Source organism: Palaemon carinicauda, chromosome 30 (assembly GCF_036898095.1).
Source record: "Palaemon carinicauda isolate YSFRI2023 chromosome 30, ASM3689809v2, whole genome shotgun sequence".
Lineage (NCBI taxonomy): Eukaryota > Metazoa > Arthropoda > Malacostraca > Decapoda > Palaemonidae > Palaemon > Palaemon carinicauda.
Window position 1 is genome coordinate 93,960,480 of NC_090754.1, and position 18,607 is coordinate 93,979,086.

The window sequence follows — 18,607 nt, forward strand, 5'->3', positions numbered from 1 at the left end:
TTGTTAACTTAAAAAAATCAACACAAAATAGTCAACTATGCTTAAACCCAGAGATAAAGTATTGAGATAATTTATAGATAACTGAATTTGAGGCTATGGATTATCATCACAAGATAAGTTGTGAGGAATGAATCTACTTTGAGAATTGGGCTGACCATGAATGTCATAGTAAATGGTCCTCATTTTAATAATACTAACAAACCAAGAGACAGTATATTTCTCTCATAATACCAGTGGAAGAGTGAACGAGCTCTCTACATTGGAAGGGAATAAACCAGTCTCATGATGAACACTTGTGGTTTATGAGAGTTGAAAGCAAGGTTTATATTTCATGAGCTCCCTGGTCTTTCAGAGGAGAGAGAATGAAGGCATTTTACTGGTACCAGAAGAGGGAGGGGGGCGACTGGGGAGAACACTCAGTCATATGAACGTTAGATTAAGGAGAATACTCCAGGGTACTGAAAATTTTATATTTTTTTTAAACTATAATTTCTTTACTGTTATGGATGTAATAAAAATATATTTAAGTTATTTTATTGCTTTTATTCACACCTTTAGTTTGATAAATTATACATTGTGATAAATTTTACAAAATTAGTCCAAGTTTTACTGCTCTCCTACAGTTGACTACTGTATCTTCTATTCATACATTATTACTGTATCTTCTATTTATACATTACTACTGTATCTTCTATTTATACATTACTCTGTATCTTGTATTTATAAAATTCTACTGTATTTTGTAATTTTGATCTGAAAATACAGCTGTTTTAACAATGAAAAATGCAGAAAAGACATTAGCCACGTAAAGTGCAAGAGACTTGTCATCGTAAAGTAAAATACGTTATAGAAGACCTCTTAAGACATTCAAGGCTAAGCCATTGATGTTTTTTTTAAATGTCTTCTACAACGTATTTTACTTTACGATGAAGAGTCTCTTGCACTTTACGTGACTACTGTCTTTTCTGCATTTTTCATTGTTAAAACAGCTGTATTTTCAGATCAAAATTACAAAATACAGTAGAATTTTATAAATACAAGATACAGAGTAATGAATAAATAGAAGATACAGTAGTAATGAATAAATAGAAGATACAGTAGTAATGTATAAATAGAAGATACAGTAGTAATGTATGAATAGAAGATACAGTAGTAATGTATGAATAGAAGATACAGTAGTAATGTATGAATAGAAGATACAGTATTAATATATGAATAGAAGATACAGTAGCCGTATATATACAGAAGTCAAAAGCAATGCTTAAGCAGACAATAAAATTCCAATATAAAAAAACATTACCAACAGCAATTAACACAAGTTGAAATATTATAATTAATATGCAACTTAACTATGGATAGAGTACAATTGGCATTTAACGACCACTTGTCTGAAAGTGCAAATGAAAAGAATTCTGATCATTATGATTTTAAGCAATGTCAGCATGATATGTTGCCACCACAAGGGAAATAGAAGTTTAAAACAAGAGGGTTTTCTTTAATAGTGTTTCGAGCACTGATGTTTTTCGAAGTTACCTAATAGTGACATACCTCAAACCAGCAAGAAACAAACTCATTCCCTTCTCTTCCTATGCTTAAAGATCTTATTCAACTTTAGCTTTGAACATTTCTTTCAGCTAATAATGTTTATGATTATTATCCACCTAAGGGAACATTTTGAAAGCTACCCTCCCCAATAAAATGAAATTTAAGTTATTTCCTATACATTTCTTCAATTTAAATCTAAACTCTTTGATAACCAAAATAATTTCTCAAAACTTTCACAAAGACTACCAAGAGGTATGTCATCTCTAGACTGCCTTTCTGGAGCAAATTCATAAACTATCCCTTTTAGTCTCATTAAAAGCTATACCTACTTCAAGCACTATAACTTTTGTTATGCAAAAACAAATTAATCATCAAGTCTTTTATGAATATACATTTCTTAAAACTTGCCCTGAACTTTTCATCTTAAAATCAGGTCTGCATTTGCTCTCCGATAATTCATATGGAATACCATACAAATAACCCTTATACCCCCAAAGGACGTACTGGTACGTTTCACAAAAGCCATCCCTTTACCCCCATGGACGTACCGGTACGTTCTTGCAAAAAAATGGTATAAAATTTTTTTTTTCATATTTTTAACAATTTTTTGAGAAAATTCAGGTATTTTCCAAGAGAATGAGACCAACCTGACCTCTCTATGACTAAAATTAAGGCTGTTAGAGCAATTTAAAAAAAAAATATACTGCAAAATGTGCTGGGAAAAAAATAACCCCCTGAGGGTTAAGGGTTGGAAATTTCCAAATAGCCTGGGGGTAAAAGGGATAATAAACTTAATTACACAAATGTTTTACCTAAATTCATCATAACATACCAAATAAACTTGCCTTAACTATGTAATTTTACCCTTTTTCGTATTTTATTCATGCCATATTTCCCTTATCTATTTGTTCAATACCCCTAAACCATCATAATAGATTTTTAGTTTTATAGCTACACTTCTCTTCATTCTTTCAATCAATACGTCATTTTAACCCCTTCACCCCCAATGGACGTACCGGTACGTCCTTGCAAAACACTGTTATTCACATGTTTTTGCATATTTTTGATAACTTTGAGAAACTGGAGGCATTTTCCAAAAGAATGAGACCAACCTGACCTCTCTATGACAAAAATTAAGGCTGTTAGAGCAATTTAAAAAAATATATATATATAGCAAAATGTGCTTGAAAGTTCAACAAAGCTTGGGGGTAAAAGGGATAAGATTTTAGAACCAATAGACTTCTTACATACATTCTTTCCTAGACTTCAAATCGAACAACTATCCTCAATAATCTATAATCAACCTGATGTTCTTAACATGTTTTATCTACCCATCCTCCTCTTATCTTATAACTCTACCATTAATTTATAAATCAGCCATAACTTGAAACATTTTAAACACTAAAGTCTTTCTCAATTCATTCCCGGATACCTAAATTGAAGCTTTAATCTTCCTTGTGTCCTTATGTCTTCCATAAAGTCACTTGACCTACATTAGGCAACTAGCGATGTGAACCAGATCACATGACTAAGGTCATTACATGTAATATCTAGAGCAGTGTTTCCCAACCCTAGGGTAAATTACCCCAGTGGGGTAATGGACCCGTATTTTTGGGGTCACCAAGCCCAGAATAGAGAAAATTGCACAGGCAAAACAAGTTCAACCCTCACACTGAAAAACCAGAGCAAACCTAAAGTGATTACTAAATAATATCTATTAATATTGTTGCATTGAATATTCTGCACTGATGATGGTTCCTTTTGATATCCATTAAAATGGAAAAGTTTGCATTTGTTTTAGATCCTAACTATAAGCAGCCAATAGCGGGCTACATGATCCATACAGTTCATCAGGTGGCTGCAAAATAACATCCGATGTTACCGGGTATATGTTCAATGGGGTAATTGATTAGTTGGAAATAAAATTTTGGGGTAATCATTTAAAAAAGGTTGGGAAACACTGATCTAGAGACATTGCTTAAAATCACTTATTTTAGCACAAAACAGTGAAGTCATTGTATGGCTTACTATGCAAAACTAACACCACAAAGAACATAAAGTTTAGGACAATTTCACAGCTAATTTGAACAAGGATCTTACGTGTGACTGCAGTAATGTTCCACAAAGGATGTTTCTTTTAAAAATTTACTCATGTTTCTATTAAAAAGAACTTCTGAGAAGAAAACAAGCCGAGAATGATGAACAAAAATACCGTCTTAACTTTGAAATTAAAATACAACACTAATATGCAATTTCTATCTGGCAATATCAGTAGTTCAACAGATCTCCATCAGCTACCATTATGTAAACAGGATTTCAAAATTGCTTAGATAATTTAAAACTACTTTACTTTCATTCTCACTGGCTTATGGCATTACAGTGAACCCTCGTTTATCGCGGTAGATAGGTTCCAGACCCGGCCGCGATAGGTGAAAATCCGCGAAGTAGTGACACCATATTTACCTATTTATTTAACATGTATATTCAGACTTTTAAAACCTTCCCTTGTACGTAGTACTGTTAACAAACTACCCTTTAATGTACAGAACACTTAATGCATGTACTACAGTACCCTAAACTAAAACAGGCACAAATATTAAAGGCGATTTTATATCTTGCGTTTCCTAAACACGCCAAAAAGCACGATAAAAAATGGCAACCAATGTTTTGTTTACGTTTCTCTGATCATAATGAAGAAACAAACGCATTTACTGTACACATCTGTGTATAGGTTAGTTTTTGCATCGATTATATTGATTATTCAGTACAGTATGTTGATTTTGTTATTACCAATATGTATATATATATGGGTTATGAAAAAAATCCGCGAAGTGGTGAATCCGCGATGGTCGAACCGCGAAGTAGCGAGGGTTCACTGTACATACCAAAACTTATCAAATTAAGAACTCGCTCAGTCTTAATGTTATACAGACTGATAAAGGTTTTAAAGTATGAAATTATAAATGAAAAACATTAAAGACAAATATCCAAGCAGAAACTTGCCAACTTCTTAATGAATCAGATAAATGGATTCGACAGGATTCTCTTCAGCAATTATTTGAATGAAGATAGCTCTGGGATCAATTCTTGTACTACAGTATAGGGATAGACGATGCAAGTTTAAACTAAGTAAGAATTTAGCGTATTTTAAATTCATTTCAACGTGGGAACCAACTTTGACTTCGCGAACTCTCCAGAGTTTAGTTAGGTCACCTAAAAGTTATCGAACAGAAGTGATAAAACAATATGACAGAAATAAGCTAATCTCAAAAAAAGTGGATCCATTTAAACTTTTAAATAAACTATAAACCAAGTCTAAAAGGGATGAGTTATGAAAGCAGAAGAATACTTAAGGAATGGCCTGAAGTTACAGTTCCAAGAATTTTAAACGATGCACATAATAGACTTTAGATGTTAGAGCGTGAAACACAAAGCTAATAACCCAGCAGTCACACGTACTGATAACTTGTTTAAAATAGTTACATAAATTCACAGATAATATTACTCATTGACAAAAGTCTAGAGCAGGAATGTCAAACTCAAATCCTTTTGAGGGCCAATTATGCACTTAGACTATGGTCTCGAGGGCCATCAAAGATCTTGTAATTATTTACTGGCAAAAATGAACATAAAAAGTTTATTTGCAAGTCATCCTAGTTTACCAAAAAATACATTTAGGTTCACTTTAACAGTGTAGTTAAATTTTCCTCACTTATAAAAATTATAGTGAATTGAAAAATCTAGACATCTCGATAACCATATCCTTACTCTAAGGCTAATTCAACTTAACTTTGTAGGAATATTCAGATGGTCTTAAATGATAGAAAAGCTTAAACATAAAAACTTTAAATTCTTTCAGTGCTTAAATACTTCAAATTTTGGTTTATAGAAATATACGGAAAAGTATCTGGAAGATATAAATGTTCATGTCATAAAAAACCAATTCTGAAAATGTTGACCATATGAAGCACTAAGATCGGACTTAATAATGCTTAAAGAAATTAATACAAATTTTAAGACTTAAATATGACTGGTTAAAAGTAAATGATAGTGAAATTCAATTCTTTCTATGAAAAGATTTAAGATTGAACCACTAAATAAATTTGGTCAAGAACAAGAAACATACATAAATATACCAAGGCACTTCCCCAATTTTGGAGGGTAGCCGACATCAACAAAGAAACAAAAACAAAAAGGGGACCTCTACTCTCTACGTTCCTCCCAGCCTAACAAGGGACCCAACCGAGTTCAGCTGGTACTGCTAGGGTGTCACAGCCCACCCTCCCACATTATCCACCACAGATATCGCCGTATAAAAAGTTGAAGATTCGGCTTGGTGACAGCAGTTGTTGAGGGTCCAGGAAGATTATTTTTCTAGAATTCCTCTTTTCTAGCCATGGGATCTTCAATCCTGTGAAAAGAAAATTGAAATATCAGTTTGACATACAGATAGATATTCTACTACTCGACAAAATTTTCTGGACACTAATACAGCTAGAGATCTATAGAATGAAGTGCCCACTTCTACCGCCATTTTCGGTAGTCTCACCTTACATTCCTCATTCGCACAGATACGGTAATGACTCTTTTCACTCATAATGAAAAACAGCAAAAAAGCTAAGAGAAAACAAAATACACGATCGCCAAAACCCCAAATCAGAGTACTTCACCAAAAAAGCAGACTGGTACACCGAGCAGGGAAAGCGAAGAAAAACTCTTAATGACAGACCAACGTGTTGTCGATCCGGCCGGAAGAGATGAACTGAAGAACAGAAAACGGGAATAATTCCTCCTACCACCCTTTAACGGGTGTTACCACCCAACCACCACAAGGCGGTTGCCTAGTTTAGAAAAATTCTGCCGAAATAGAGATAATTAGCTATGTATATATAACTGCCAGGTAAGTTCTATTCATAAAATAATCATTTGCATGAAGCACTCGACTAATACCCAAGAAAGTCTTAAATCCATTCTCATTTTCCAATCACCTTTACATTAAAATCCTTTAAACCTATATGCTGATCCCCTACATATTTACTGCCCAAATCCACTGAATTACATCCTAAGATGTAAAGATGTTCAGCTTAATTGTATGGTTAAACTATGGACTAGAATCTCTTGCCTAACCGTAACATTAATACTTCTGCGAATCTATCCTATATCAAGCCATAAAAATTTTCCAATAAAACAAAGGGACATCTGTAATCTAAATCCATTGACCCTACAGTTACTCAATGTTGACATTTATATTTATCCAATGGATAATCTACCATACTAAAGTGACTAAAGTGGCATACATTAAACACATGGTTCTGGGATCGACCTGTGTCGCTCCGTGAAATGCTCCTCTAGCACCATTTCTAAAGCATATACCAGAGAAATAAGGATGCATGGAATGCCAGGCATAAACCTAGCTCGCTCACTCTTCAAGTGTCGGTATAGAAAACTGGGGCGTGATTGAACCACGACCATAGGTCCCTCACCAATTAGACCTCTCCCTCATCAACATACCCCGGAACAACGAGGTGCCGTCCTACACCCGTCTGCTGCCTCCTACTACGACTATCCTTCCCCACCCCTACACCTCCCCACCCCCTTACTTCATTCCTCCACAGCACCTCATTGGTCAGACGTGTTTTGCTTTGCTCTGTGTTGTTTTGTGTTTTTGAAGATGTCCAACGTTTTAGAGATCCTCTATTTTTGGGTGAGATAACCATGTCATCCTGATGGAAGTTCCTTCTGGCAACTTCTACAGTATAATATTTCTGCGATTGATATTACAAGAGAATTACCCTCAGGTATCACGGGGTTCCAACCCCCGGAAACGACTATCCGAAGATATCGTGTAAAATCAGACGTATCCTAAGATAACCATAGATATCTGCACCCCAAACAGACCATACCCAGTCTAATCCACTAAAGGGAAGGATAAGTAAGGAGCCGTTACACATCCTATCACCTTCCAGTGCCCCTATAGGTTCCTGCTACTCATTCCCTTGAACGCAGCTGATGGCGACAGTTCGGTTGTTTTTGTGGGCACTTTTTCACAGTTTTTTTTGAAGAATTTTAGTTTGGAATAGCTTCCTCTTCTTCGTCAAAGTTGAGTATTTACCTCATTGCCTTTATTTATGCTAATTTTGGTTTCACTAAATTCACTCCCTTTGGAGACATTTTTATTTTTTAGCTTTTGGTTAGAGGAAGCCAAAGCGCTTCGATTCCTGGTAGCATGGCGTCGGGTTTAGTCACCGATGGCCTCTTATTTATCGTGTTCACTTTAATTTTATGGGTAAGTTTCACGTTAGCTAGTTTTTGTTTAGCATTACAATGCTAAGGATAAAAATACTGATTTATGGGATAACCCATGTAGGCTCAAAACATTCAATCTATCATGTCATACCTCCTAGACGAAGTTGCACTACTAACCATAAACCTTCCTATATATATATCAACAACAATCCTGTCACACAACTTGAGATGTCTCTACAGTAACGTTAAACTTTTTGGTAATTTACACATATTCAAATGCTTAGTTCATGAAAATTCAAATCTGATATATAACTAACGATAGGACAGCCCTCTTCAGTATAAGAAATAAAAAATCAAGAGATATAATCAGTGCACAGCTAGACTAAATGGCACACAAGATCTTGAAATAAAAAATAACCTAGACAAACTTTATACGAATATCAAAGAAAAATTAGTTTAGTGAAAGTCACCATATGCACAGGAATTATAACAAAGCAATTTATTTGAATCAAATATCAAAGACATTATAGAGAGACATCAATATCCTTCATAATACAGTACAAAACAGAATTACAGTAGTCCTAGCCTTAGTTCACTGGCAAGCCAAATCCTACATTGCAATGATGATCACACAAACACTTTGGAATCATGAATCAAATATTTGAATTGCTCTTCATAGTTGGTTAAAGCAAATTACTATAGTCAATTTCTTATAACCCTTTTACCCCCGGGGTATCTGGAAATTTCCAACCCTTAACCCCCAGGGGGTTATTTTTTTCCCAGCACATTTTGCAGTATATTTTTTTTTAAATTGCTCTAACAACCTTAATTTTTGTCCTAGAGAGGTCAGGTTGGTCTCATTCTCTTGGAAAATGCCTGAATTTTCTCAAAAAACTATCGAAAAATATGAAAAACAATTTTTTATAGCATTTTTTTGCAAGGACGTACGGGTACGTCCATGGGGGTAAAGGGATGGCTTTTGTGAAACGTACCAGTACGTCCTTTGGGGGTAAAAGGGTTAATGAGGTGCACTTGCATCGACTCGCAGAGTTGCCCTTTTAGCACAGAAAAGTTTCCTGATCGCTGATTGGTTAGAATTATCTTGTCCGACCAATCAGCGATCAGGAAACTATTCCGAGCTAAAAGGGCACCGCTGCGAGTCTGTGCAAATCTGCCTCACTAAAATAAATTGACTATAGTGGCTTAGTTCTCATCTAGCATATTACCCATGATTAAACTTTACATTATGTCCATTATCTTTGGAAGTTAAAAGTATCCTGTTACTCTCACCTGCAACTAAATGGTTTTAGTTTGATCCTCAACGATGCAGTTAGAAGCTCGTCCGTAACTTCCCGGTTAAGACAGCATCTGTAAAATTCAAATTTAATCAGCTACATACAAAATTAAAGTCACTATAGATTGATGCATCTTACATGCAATACAAGGGAAAATCGAGCATTATCGTTTGAGCTACCTTGGAAAATCCCAAATAGAAATCCTCCCATCCTATGTATATTCCGCAAAAATTAGCCATCGTAGACTACATACATACATATACAAAAGGCACTTCCCCCAATTTTGGGGGGTAGCCGACATCAACAAGAAACAAAACAAAAAAGGGGCCCTCTACTCTCTACGTTCCTCCAGCCTAACCAGGGACTCAGCCGAGTTCAGCTGGTACTGCTACTGCTAGGGTGCCACAGCCCAACCTCCCACATTTCCACCACAGATGAAACTTCATACTGCTGAGTCCCCTACTGCTGCTACCTCCGCGGTCATCTAAGACACCGGAGGAAGCAGCAGGGCCTACCGGAACTGCGTCACAATCGCTCGCCATTCATTCCTATTTCTAGCACGCTCTCTTGCCTCTCTCACCTCTATCCTCCTATCACCCAGAGCTTTCTTCACACCATCCATCCACCCAAACCTTGGCCTTCCTCTTGTACTTCTCCCATCAACTCTTGCATTCATCACCTTCTTTAGCAGACAGCCATTTAATTTTATATGAGTTTTGTGTATAAAAAAAATTAGATTTTGACTTTCTACTTCATGTTCATGACATCAATATCTAAATTCAATGTTTATCTCATTACTTCTCCAGTCATGATAAATACACCAATTCTGTTTAAGGATTCAATAAATTTTGAGCAGTATTCAACCTAAAGATCAAATGGAAACCATAAAATTCTGACATTTATCCCTTTTACCCCAGGGGTATTTGGAAATTTCCAACCCTTAACCCCCACCCCAGGGGGTTATTTTTTTCCCAGCACATTTTGCAGTATATTTTTTTTAAATTGCTCTAACAGCCTTAATTTTGGTCATAGAGAGGTCAGGTTGGTCTCATTCTCTTGGAAAATGCCTGAATTTTCTCAAAAAATTATCAAAAAATATTGAAAACCAATTTTTATAGCATTTTTTTGCAAGGACGTACGGGTACGTCCATGGGGGTAAAGGGATGGCTTTTGTGAAACGTACCAGTACGTCCTTTGGGGGTAAAAGGGTTAAAACAAGGGAGATTTAGATCTTCTATCACCAGCATATTACCATACTACAAAAACACGAACATTCCAGCCTTCATATTTGTTCATTCACAATCAGGGTTCATGAGCTGTCTAACTTCTAAAAATCTCTAGGTTGTGAGAGAGGAGGGGGGTACATGGGAGGAGTTGTATCTACCAAGTATATGCCAAAAAACTACCTATTCATAATTAGAATTTGTCAAATTCAACAAAATCCTTTCATCTTCAATCTCAAGGTAGTAAAAGGACAGGAAATTTGTATATTTTATATTCAACGAAGGGTTATAGATATTTTCAAATGCAAATTATCTTTCATAATTAGGATTGAGGTTTTTAGTGGAATGTTAGTGTTGGCATTTAAACTATTGATTTGGAAATTAGCTTGTCAGGAACTATTCCAAGAGTTGATGACTATACAAAACAAGATCGCGGGGAGAAATTTCTTCCTTAAACTTCAAAATTTCCCCTTATTTGCATCATTATGCTTATCTAAATTTCATTACCTTATTAGATTACTTCAAACCCGACTTTACCTAAAACGCGATGGAAAAAATCTTATTCAGTTATTTAGTTTACCTATCAGTAATAATGTCCAAATCAAACTTTAATTTCTCAACAAAGGCTTCCTTTGATACTTTATAGCTTAATTCAAAGTGCTAATAATATTGCTGCAATTTTTCCTGGCATGAAAATCAGAATGTCACTTGATGGTAGGAGACGAGACGTCCGGGTACTAAAGCGTCCATATTCGTTAAATCAAGGGAATTATCAGTTAACCCTTTTACCCCCAATGGACGTACTGTACTGGTACGTTTCACAAAACTCATCCCTTTACCCCCATGGACGTACTATTACGTCCTTGCAAGAAACTGCTATTTACATTTTTTTTTTGCATATTTTGGGTAACTTTATGAGAAACTTCAGGCATTTTCCAAGAGAATGAGACCAACCTGACCTCGCTATGACAAAAATTAAGGCTGTTAGAGCAATTTAAAAAATATATATTGCAAAATGTGATTAAAAAAAAAAAATGCCTGGGGGTTAAGGGTTGGAAAGTTCCAAATAGCTTGGGGGTAAAAGGGTCAACAGAAAACCTGTATACTTTTCCAATAAAATACTGAAAGATGCCTGTGCATTTCCATGTAAAATGCCTGCCTACATTTTTTGCCATTCAGATAACTAATAAGTTACTAATGCATAATATAATGTATACATTCCAACAATAATCACTGCATTATTACTGACTTTATATTAAGTCATTTAAATAAAACTAAAAAAAATCAGTTGTAAGTACAAATGAAGAACCTAATAGCATTGGCTTTCATCATTGGGCTCAATACTACACAGTACAGCCACCATAAGGCCCAATATTACACAGTATAACCACCATAAGGCACAATACTACACAGCATGGCCATAATAAGGCACAATACTACACAGTATAGCCATCATAAGGCACAATACTACACAGTATAGCCACTATAACCCTTTTACCCCCTAAGGGCATACTGGTACATTCCACTAAACTCATCCCTTTACCCCTGTGGACGTACCGGTACGTCCTTGCAAAAAACTGCTATTTACATTTTTTTTTGCACATTTTTGATAATTTTTTGAGAAACTTCAGGCATTTTCCAAGAGAATGAGACCAACCTGACCTCTCTATGACTAAAATTAAGGCTGTTAGAGCAATTTAAAAAAGAATATACTGCAAAATGTGCTTGAAAAAAAAATAACCCCTGGGGGTTAAGGGTTGGAAAGTTCCAAATAGCCTGGGGGTAAAAGGGTTAAGGCACAAAACTACACAGCATGGCCATAATAAGGCACAAAACTACACAGCATGGCCATAATAAGGCACAAAACTACACAGCATGGCCATAATAAGGCACAAAACTACACAGCATGGCCATAATAAGGCACAAAACTACACAGCATGGCCATAATAAGGCACAAAACTACACAGCATGGCCATAATAAAGCACAAAACTACACAGTATGGCCATAATAAGGCACAATACTACACAGTATGGCCATAATAAGGCACAATACTACACAGTATGGCCTACTTAATGCACAGTATTGCACATTATAGCCACCATACGAGACAATACTGCACACACTGGCCATCATATGTAGGGTGACCATTCATTTGAGATGTGAAAGGGGGACCAGTATAACTAACAAGTAAATATATGCTACTATAATCCTAATATATATTGATATATAAATACACAGATGTAAATCTATCAAGACACTTACCCAAATTTAGGGGGTAACTTTACATAGAAAAAAAGGAGGGGGACTTTTCTTCTCTTAGCTCCGCCATACTGACGAGGGCTTCAGCCGAGTTTGGTTGGTACTGCTAGGGTGCCACAGCCCACCCTCCCCCATTATCCCCCACAAAGGAAACTTCATATGCCAAATCCCCTACTGCTGCTACCTCAGCTGTCACCAAGGCGACCGGAGGAAGGAGCAAGGCAGGGCCTATCGGAACTGCGTCATAATAGCTTAACCCTCATTTTTTCTAGCAGACACTTTTGCCTCTCTCATATCTAATCCTCCTATCATATATAGCTTTCTTCACTCCATCCATCCACCCATACCTTGGGCTCCCTCTTTTAAATCTCCCATCAACTCTTGCATTCCCTCTTTTAAATCTCCCATCAACTCTTGCATTCCCTCTTTTAAATCTCCCATCAACTCTTGCATTCCCTCTTTTAAATCTCCCATCAAATCTTGCATTCCCTCTTTTAAATCTCCCATCAAATCTTGCATTCCCTCTTTTAAATCTCCCATCAAATCTTGCATTCCCTCTTTTAAATCTCTCATCAACTCTTGCATTCCCTCTTTTAAATCTCCCATCAAATCTTGCATTCCCTCTTTTAAATCTCCCATCAACTCTTGCATTCCCTCTTTTAAATCTCCCATCAACTCTTGCATTCATCCCCTTCTTAGCAATGGCTATTTTCCATTCTCTACATGGCCAACCACCTTAATACATTCTTATCCACTAAAGCTGTTATTCATTTCTTATTACTATTATTGAGCTAAGCTACAATCCTAGTTAGAAAAGCAAGGGCTCCAACAGGGAAAAATAGCCCAGTGAGGAATGGAAACCAAGAAAAAATTAAATATTTTAAACAGTAACATTAAAATAAATATTTCTTATATAAACTATATAAACTTTAACAAAACAAGAGGAAGAGAAATTACATAGAATAGTGTGCCCGAATGTATCCTCAATCAAGAGAACTCTAACTCAAGACAGTGGAAGACCATGGTACAGAGGCTATGGCACTACCCAAGACTAGAGATCAATGGTTTGATTTCGGAGTGTCCTCCTCCTAGAAGAGCTGCTTACCATAGCTAAAGAGTCTCTTCTACCGTTACCAAGAGGAAAGTAGCCACTGACCAATTACAGTGCAGTAGTTAACCCCTTGTGTGAAGAATAATTGTTTGGTAATATGTTGTCAGGTGTATGAGAACAGAGGAGAATCTATAAAGAATATGCCAGACTATTTGGTGTATGTGTGGGCAAAGAAAAGGTGAACAGTAACCAGAGAGAAGGATCCAATATAGTACTGTCTGGCCAGTCCAAGGACCCCCATAACTCTCTAGCGGTAAGTGTCTCAACAGGTGACTGGTGCCCTGGCTAACCTACTACCTATAAAACAATAAAAGTGAAGATGTCATTATAAAAAGTTAAATGGCTTTCAGATGAACTGCTTATGAAATAAATCTAAAAATACTGCTAGCAAAGTATGACACGTCTATGAATTTTGGCAAAGATGAACCTGTCATCTTCACCCCGAGCCTCAAATAGATAGTGTATCTATTTCCCTTGAAGAGGGGCATTTCATCAACAAATGCCTCACTGTCAAGGGTACCAAACAGTCGTTGCAATATGGCTGGTATTTGCAACAATATAGGATCACATAAATGTTTGACAAAGAATACCTAAAAGTTATTAGAAGATGGAAAAAATATGCAGGGAGGAAAATGAAATTAAATTTATGGAAAAACCTGACAAAGAGAAAAAACCTGAACACTATAATTCCTACTAGCACCAGCCCCTTACTTAAATTCTATTAAAGATGTATTCTCAACTCTTTTTCTATAATATACAGTAGCTGAAGTAATTTACTTTCAATTGACAAAACAATTTTGAATATTTTGCAAAATTATCACACAAACAATAGAGGAAAAAAAATGGAAATTTCTGTACTTTAAGAGTATTCAGTGGTGCTGTGAAGGGAGTAGGAATCTCTGGACATAGAATACATCAGGCTGTTCAAGGAGTTGAAGATAGACACTCAGAGAGACCATACAACAACAAGGCTACGTTAATAATTTCAAATAAAAGCCTTTATATCAATGAAACCACAGATTTTACCGATTCTTTCCTCTCGGACTGACCCTTGAAGAATAATTCTTTTATACCTCCTGATGAGATATTTTTAACTTGAGATTAAGAAAGATATAGGGAGAAAGGGCATGCTAGTCCTAAACCGTTCTTCCCAAGCCCACCCACACTGAAGGTCTAAAATGAATATGATACTCACTATACACGGTAATGGGTGGAGAAGTTTTCTAGCCTTTGCATGGCAGCAGGTCCAATCCCAGATAGATGTGTGGTTGGGCGTCACGTGGGGGGTTGGACTTGCCAAGCCGCTGTTCTAGCGCTCATCTTCAGATGATGCTGGAATTGAAACAAAAAAACTATTAGCCTTAATAAAAAGAGGGATTAAATCGGCATTTCACTCTAAAGAAAACAATATATGAATATGCAACAGATCTCACTGTGAAAATAGCTTAAAGACAGATCAGGCAAATTGTTTATGTTGATTAACGGAGGTTACATAGAATACAAACCAATCTGGTCAATAATACATTTCTCAAAGAAGGGCAGGATTAAGCCCTTTAAGAGGCCCAAAGCACTTGATATTTTGATGCTCCATACACGCGTCATTCTAAATATTCACATAACGAGCAACCCAATTTTAGCAATCAAAATCAAACGAAACTATCAGTAACAAATGGATTCTGACGAAGGCAAAATCTATTTCTGGGCGAGGGACCTGTATCGCCCAGTGAAATGCTCCTCTAGCACAATTTTTGCTGAAAATACAGTACCAGAGAAAAAGAGATGCATGGAATGCCAGGAATAAACCTAGCTCGCTCACTCATTGAGTGTCGGTATACCAAACTGGGGCGTGATTGAACCACGACCATAGATCCCTCACCAATTAGACCTCTCCTTCATCAACATAACCCCATCTCTACCCCTACATCTTCCCACCCCCATCTTCATTCCTCCCAGCACCCCTAGCTTGGACCAACCAGGGTGAGGAAAAAGAGAAAGGGGTGGGTTCACTGGGCGACACAGGTCCCTCGCCCAGAAATAGATTTTTCCTTCGTCAAAATCCCTTTTCTGGGCTCGACCTGTGTCGCTCCGTGAAATCATAACTGAGAAATGGTACAAGCTTGGGAAGGGTTAAACACAAGGGACAAACTAAAAACATATAATGCAAAAAGAGAGTTTAATAGTACAATAAAATTTACAAATATAAAACATAAAATATACAAAAACAGATAAACTGGGAAAACCCTTAAAAAGCGAATACAACCAAGGAAACAATGTAACCTGAGGTAAGGATGCGCATAAAAGGTACAAAAACGGTAGGGGGAGTAGGCAAGGCAGTATAAAAACGCTCCTTATGAGGAGACAAGATCGAAAAAGAAAGGGGTGAAGAAAAGAGGGAACCTATTTACAATGGTTCGTCTCTACCCGGAGGAATAATACATCCAGCCGCCACTGTCGCAAATTTAAGGGCCTCCAAGGATTTCAAATAGTGACGCTTAAAGATTGTAGGAGATTTCCACCCGGTGTACCTTTTCAAATCTTCAAAATTCATGTTATGGAAATAATTAACTGACGTTGCCACAGCTCAGACGTCATGGGCATGAGGAACCGAGAGAGGATTGGCCTGTTTAATAAAATAAAGTATTTGTTGTCGAATTCCCCAAAGGGAAAGAGTTCCGCCATGCTCCCGAATAAACAAAGGGCCTGAAGATGTAGAAGAAGTTCTACGCAAATAATCCTTGAGAGTGTAGACAGGACACAGGGAAAGATCCTGAGGAAGTGGAACAATTTTCCACGGAGTCCATCTGGACTGGGGATCTTCATTTGTAGCTAAGAACCGTCTATCCGGCGATTGTAAGACCTCCCCAGACGGATGAAATTCAATGTGACCCGGATCTCTGGATAAGGCTGACAGCTCAGATATTCTAGCACCGGAAGCCAAACTCAACAAAAATAACGTTTTCCTAAGGATTGTTACGTAAGAGCAAGAATCATTATCATTATCAGAAGCCAGCCTAAGAACATGATTGAGAAACCACGAAACCACAGCAGGTCGAGTTGCCGGTTTCAATCTAGCACAAGCTTTGGGAATGGATGTAAAGTACGAATCCGAAAGATCGATATTGAATCCGGATTGAAAAATTCTCTTCAAGGCAGACTTAATCGTGGTAATAGTCCTTGCAGCTAAACCCCCTTCAAACAATGTGCGAAAAAAGGTAACTGCAAGATTGGGAGTCATCGTTCTAACATCCGAATCCCTCAGGAACTTGGCCAATTTCCGAACAGCAGAATCATACTGCCGTAGAGTAGAATCCCTCTTATCCGACTCCAGGAACAAAGTGTTAACAGGATCGATAGCAGCATCCTTCTGAGCAGCAAATTTCATGAAGTCCATAAAGTTAGAGCACTCAGAATTCCTGAGGAAGCTGACACACTGCGAGTTTGTACTGTCTGAGACGGCAAGGGGTTGGGAAGCCGTCGAGGCTGGAGGCCCAGCTCCGCTAGGAGAGGAAACCAATTGCTCTTCGGCCAGTTGGGGGCCACAAGGGCTACTTGACTGTGGAAAGACCGAAGCCTGCCCAGAGCATCAACATGTTGACCGGAGGAAAAAGGTAGATCCTCTGCCAGGTGTTCCAGTCGAGAGACATGGCGTCCATGGCATAAGCCTGAGGGTCCAGGTTGGGGGCTACGTAACACCGGAGTTTGTGGTTGATTTTCGTGGCGAAGAGGTCCACCTGGAGACCTGGAACCTGCCGGCAAATCCAACGGGACGATTGGCGGTCCAGAGACCATTCCGATTCCAAGGGAGTCACCCGAGATAGGGCATCGGCTACGACATTTCTGACACCTTCCAGATGAACCGCTGACAGATGCCAATGGTTTTTTGCCGCCAAGGAAAAGATGGCAATCATCACATGATTGATGTGACCGGATTTGGATCCTCCCCTGTTGAGGCAATGAACCACCACTGCACTGTCCAGAACCAACCTGATATGTTGGTTCTTCGACGGGGAGAGCTTCTTCAGGGTCAGGAAGACGGCCATGGCTTCCAGGATATTGATATGCATTCGGCGAGGGAGGTGTCCGTATGGACAATCAACGCCGGAGGAGGGTACTGAGGGGGCACCGACTTGGCCCAATTCTTGACTTTCGTCCATGGAAGGAGCCTTTTTTTGAGAATAGCCGGAATTCTCGAAACTTTGTCCCGGAGATTGACGTTCGCCCTGGACCGCCACACCCGGTTGATGTCCTTTAATCTGGCCTTCAACATAACATCCGTCACGGAAGCAAACTGGAGAGAACCCAGAACCCTTTCCTGGTTCCTTCGAGACGTAAGTTTGGATCTTAGAAAACTGTTTTGTGGCTCTTGCGATCTCCTTCCGATTCTTTGGGGGAATCGACAACTTGTGAGAGCCCAGATTCCATTGGAGTCCCAACCATTGTAAGCACAACGCCGGAACTAGGCGAGACTTCTTGAAATTTATTCGGAATCCTAAGTGTTCCAGAAACCTGATGACTGTGACTGTCGCCTCTCGACATTCCTCGATGGTGTTGGCCCCAATAAGCCAATCGTCCAGATAGGCCACCAACTGTACACCCTGGGCCCTCAATTCCTGAACTACCGAGTCCGCTATCTTCGTGAATATCCTTGGGGCTATGTTGAGACCGAAGGGCATCACCTTGAAAGCAAATGCTTGGTTGCCTAGCCTGAAACCCAGAAACGGACAAAAATGACGCGCTACTGGAACATGATAGTAGGCGTCGGTAAGATCGATAGAGGTGGTGACAGCCCCACGGGGAAGTAAGGTCCGTACCTGCGAGACGGTCAGCATGTGGAACTTGTCGCATTGAATAAAGGTGTTCAAGAGAGACAGGTCTAAGATGACTCTTCGTTTGTCGGAGTCTTTCTTTGGCACGCTGAACAAGCGAC

General features: G+C 38.1%; 1 protein-coding gene across 2 annotated transcripts in view; it reads right to left on the reverse strand.

Annotated features, from left to right (window-relative positions):
• LOC137623356 (uncharacterized) overlaps nucleotides 1-18,607 on the reverse strand; it is a 547,933-nt gene that overhangs the window by 498,041 nt on the left and 31,285 nt on the right. Inside the window, exons 3-5 of one of the 2 annotated variants that reach the window (XR_011040602.1) lie at nucleotides 14,876-15,012; nucleotides 9,082-9,159; nucleotides 5,495-5,956 (exon numbers count right to left, since the gene is read on the reverse strand). The gene's annotated coding sequence lies outside the window, so the exon portion shown is untranslated. Of the gene's footprint in view, nucleotides 1-5,494; nucleotides 5,957-9,081; nucleotides 9,160-14,875; nucleotides 15,013-18,607 lie in introns of those variants that run through there. The other variant, XM_068354184.1, reaches the window with a different exon arrangement.